Source organism: Chrysochloris asiatica, unplaced genomic scaffold (assembly GCF_000296735.1).
Source record: "Chrysochloris asiatica unplaced genomic scaffold, ChrAsi1.0 scaffold00016, whole genome shotgun sequence".
Lineage (NCBI taxonomy): Eukaryota > Metazoa > Chordata > Mammalia > Afrosoricida > Chrysochloridae > Chrysochloris > Chrysochloris asiatica.
In genome coordinates this window covers 11,121,700-11,126,754 of record NW_006408534.1, presented here as the reverse complement: position 1 = coordinate 11,126,754, position 5,055 = coordinate 11,121,700, and the positions used below count along the sequence as shown (strand labels likewise).

General features: G+C 37.3%; 1 protein-coding gene across 2 annotated transcripts in view; it reads left to right on the top strand.

The window, feature by feature from the left end:
- BRE (brain and reproductive organ-expressed (TNFRSF1A modulator)) overlaps positions 1-5,055 on the top strand; it is a 746,464-nt gene that overhangs the window by 230,324 nt on the left and 511,085 nt on the right. The window lies entirely within an intron of this gene.

Here is a 5,055-nt window from a genome sequence, read left to right as displayed (position 1 = left end):
GAGTGTCCCAGTCTGGCCGCATCCCCACCAGCATTTATTGTCCTCTAGACTTTTTTATCTTTGCTGTTATTGTTGGTGTGAGATGATATCTCATTGTTGTTTTGAGTTCATTCTTTTTAAGGTTTCTCACTGCAACAATTCTTCCAGTTCACTGGAATCTATCTTCAATTGTGCCTATCTCCTTTTCACTATCCACCCACCACTTCCTTTGTATGAACTTGCTTCACTTTTGATCCAGCTTAGATTCCATGGTCCATGATTAAAACCATTCTTTTGTAAACTCTCTAAGATACCCTGCCCTTTTTGTAGTAGTTATCTGGCAAACCCGCAATTCTGTAAAATCCAAATCCCTCCTACTCCATTTCTGTGCCTGTTGTTGTTAGGTGCCATTGAGCCAGTTCATTGCCAGGACCATAACTCAAATGCATAGATTCTTCTATACTGTCCAGTCCTGAGCTATCTTCACAATTATTATGGTTGAGTCCATTGCTGCTGCCATTGTGATAGTCCATCTCATTGGGGGTGTTCATCTTCTTCACTGAACTTCTGCTTTACCAAGCATTATGTCCTTCTCTAGGAACAGTTCACTCCTGACAACATGTCCAAAGAAGAAGAGATGAGGTCTTGTCATCTTGCTTCCAAGGAACATTCTGGTTTCATTTCTTTCAAGATACATTTTTTTGCTCTTATGGCAAACAAATATTCATTGCTAGCAGCATGATTCAAATGCTTCAATTCTTCTATAGTCTTCCTTATTATTGCCCAACTTTCACATGCATATGAGGCCATTGACAATACCATGGTTTGCTCAGGCACACCTTAGTCCTCAAACTGACATCTTTGCTCATTAATACATAAAGAGGTGTTTTGCAGCAGCTTTGCCTAATTCAGTATGTTTGATTTCTTGACTGTTGTTTCCAGGAATGTTGATTGTGGATTCAAGCAAAATGAAGCCTTTTGACAACTTCAATCCTTTCTCCATTTATCATGATGTTGTTTATTGGTCCAGTTGTGAGGATTTTTGTTTACTTTTCATTGAGGTTCAATCTATACTGAAAGGCATTGAACTTTATCAGTATTTTAAGTCCTCTTTACTTCCAGCCAGCAAGGTTGTGTCATCTGCATATCTTAGATTGTTAATGAGTCTTTCTCCAATCTTGATGCCATGTTCTTCTTTATATAATCCACCTTCTCAGATTATTTACTTAACATACAGAATGTTTATTCAAGTACGATGGAAGGATACAACTCTAGTGTGCATCTTTCCTGATTTTAAATCATTCACTATCTCTTGTTGGCACCACTCCCTCTTGACCTATGTACATGTTCCTCATAAACACAATTAAGTGTTGTAGAATACCCATTCGTCACAATATTATCCATAGTTTATTATGATTCACACAGTTGAATGTCTTTATATAGTCAATAAAAAACACATAGACTTATTTCTGGTATTCTCTGCTTTCAGTCAATATTCATCTGATGTCAGCAGTGATATCCCTCATTTTACATCCTCCTCTGAATCCTGCTTGAATTTCTGACAGTTTCCTGTTAGTATACTGCTACAACTGTTTTTGAATTATCTTCAGTAAAATTTTACTTACATGTGATAGTAATGAATGCAGAAAGAATGATTTCTGCATTCTGTTGGGTCACTTTTCTTTGGAATGAAAGCACAAATATGGGTTGTTAGGTTGTCCATCCTTAGCATAGACAAGTGAGTGCTTACATTGCTGCATCAGTTAGTTGAAACATTTCGATTTGTATTCCTTCAATTCCTGGAGCTTTGTTTTTCACCACTGCCTTCAGTGCAGCTTAGACATCTTCCTTCAGTACCATTGGTTCTTGATCACATGCTGCTTCTTGAAATGGTTGAGCATTGACCAATACTTTTTGGTGTACCATCTGCTTTTTATGCGTTCTACATCATTCAATGGAGTCTTGGTGTGGCCCATGAAATTCTTCAGTATTTCTAGTCGAGGCTTCAATTTTCTCTTTAGTTCTTTCAGCTTGAGAAATGCTGAGTGTTTTCTTCCCTTTTAGTTTTTCTAGTTCTAAGTCTTTACACATTTCATTATAAAACTTGACTTTGTTTTCTCAAGTTGTCTTCAGATTTTCTGTTCAGCTCTTTGACTTCCTCATTTCTTCTGTTTGCTTTAGCTTCTGTATACTCAAGAGCAAGTTTCAAGTCTCTTCTGCCACCCATTTTTATCTTTTCTTTCTTCCCTTTTTTAATAATCAAATGAAAATGAGAAGAAACAGTAGCAGACCTCCATTAATAATTGAAACATGCAATGTATCAAGTATAGATTATTAGAAGTTGTCCAAAATAATTATTAGAAGTTGTCCAAAATGCAAAGGACTGGTATTGACCATTTTAAATTAGACAGTCACATAGTCTACTATGCTCGGAACGACAAGATGAAGACGAATGGCATCACATGTATTGTCAAAAAGAGTATTACAATATCTATCTTGAAGTACAATGCTGTCTGTGATAGGATAATATCTATATGCCTACAAGAAAGACCATTTAATACAACTATTATTCAAATTACACACCAACCACTAAAGCCAGTTATGAAATTGAGGAATTCTACCAACTTCAGTAGTCTGAAATTGATACACATGCATTCAAAATGCATTGATAACTACTAGTTATTGGAATATAAAAGCTGGAAATAAAGAGTAAGGAACAGTAGTTGAAAAATATGGCCCTGGTAATAGAAATTATACTGGAGATCAAATGATAGAAATTTTCAGTATCAGTGATTTATTCATTATTTATTGCAAATACCTTTTTCAACAACATTAAAAGATCTCACTAGATAGACTACTCAGGAATCAAATTGACTACTTTTGTGGGACTACATGATGAAGGAGCTCAATATTGTCATCCAGAGCAAGTCCATGGTCTGACTGTGGTATAGACCATCAGTTGCTCATATTAAGTTCAGGCTGAAACTGAAGAAAATTAAAACAAATCTGGACGAAATAAAACATGCCCTTGAGTATATCCCACCTGAATGTAGAGACCATCAGAAGAACAGATTTGATGCATTAGACAGTCATGACTGAAAACCAGAAGACTTGTGGGATGACATCAAGAACATCATACATGAAGAAAGCAAAAAATATATATGTACCAATGCAGTGGAATTTGTGATAGTTGATCTCACTTAAAAACCATACCCCTAACTGTAGTGAGGGGGTGTGGTGGTTTTGTAGGATAAGCACTGGACTGCAGACCACAAGGGCAGCAGTTCGAACCCAGCAACCACTCAACCACTCTGTGTGAAAAAGATGAAAATTTCAACTCCCTCAAAGATTTATAGCCTCAGAAACCCTATACAGGGTCGCTATGGGACAGAACCATGCAACAGTATTTAACAACAACCACCACTGTAGTAAGGCTTTTATTGCTTCCTGGATTTCCTAGAAATGTATTTGTCCAGTCAGTTTAGTCTTTTAAAGGACTATTTTACACATCCTGCTCCAACTTCCATTAACACCTTATTTCTTCTTCTTCACTTTCAGGATAACCCTCCCATTTCATAGAAAAAGAAGTAAGCAATCAAAAGCGAACTGCCACAAACTCCCATCGTCACCTTTGTTTGGCCTCATTTAATTGGTCTTTCCTCTTGTTCACATAGATAGACTCGGTACTCTTTGTAAAGCCAACTCTCATGGAGATCCCATTTTTTAGTTGCTTACTCATGATCTCTCCTGCTGTTATCTTTTCTGTCTTGCATCATCAGTTTTACCCTCTCTCTATTCTCATCATATTACAAATATCAGAAAAAAATTTTCTCTTCAGAATATGGTCCCCATTGACTACTAGTTTGAATTGTCTATACTAGCCATTTGTAATTTCTTTCTACCTTTTTTCCTTTGAACCCTTGACCAGAAAATTTTCACTCTACCAAAGTATAGCACTCATGGTGGCTGTTATTGATCCACATATCTCTTGTTGTAGTAATCACTTCTCAGGCCTCTTTTTTTTTCATCTTATTTACACCAGTTGATACAGTTGATCATTCTTTCTCCTCAAACATTTCCTTCCCTTTGCTTCTGGGATGCATGCTGTATATATTTTTTTCAATAGCATTTATCACCATCTGATATATTTGTTTTCTTATTATTTATTGTGACCTACTAAAGCCATGGTCCTGGTGTGGGGCCTTAGGATAAGCACTTAACCTCATGGTTGGTTTGAAACTCAAGGTCAGCTATGAGCAGAACCGTCTCAAAGGCACTTAACAACAACAATAAAGCCCTGGTCCCAGCAGTCGCTCCTTGGAAATCCTATACAGGGGTTACTATGAGTTGGAACCCACTTCACAACAACAGCCAACCCCTGGTGGCAGAGTGGGTTAAGCATTGGGCTGCTAACTAGGAGATTGGTGATTGAAACCATCAGTTGCTTCTCAGGGAAAACATGAGGCTGTCTGCTCCCATAAAAATTTACAGTTTCAAAAACCTTCAGGAACAGTTCTTCTCTACTCTAAATGGTCACTATGGTCCAAATCGGTTCAACTGCAGTTGTTTCGGTATCTAAAAGTGTAAGCTCCTTGAGATCAGGGAGTTGATTTGTGCTCTTAACTGCCTAGAATATTGGCCAACACAGAATAGAAACTTCATAAATATTTGTTACATAAATTATTGTGGTCTTAACAACTACTACTTGTGCATTAGGTCTTCCCCTTTCACAGCTCCGTTCGAGGTCATAAGGTCTCACAGCCATTTCCTTCCTCTTTTTATGAGCTATGCATTTTCTACTGCATTCCTAACTTTTTCAGGCCCAACTCTCACTAATGTACTTAACTTTTCTGTGGGGCTATAGTATTTCTAATGTATACTATATGTGATATTACAGTTGCAGATGGTTTGTGGGTCTGGGTTGACTGTCTTTAGCATATAATGCTGAATTTATAGAAGAATAAGAAACAAACTAAGGATTCTAGGCTAAATTTATAGCCTTCTAAGGAGCTCTGGTAGTGGTTACGAATCGGGCTGCGAACCTTAAGGTCAGCGGTTCGAAACTACCAGCCGCTC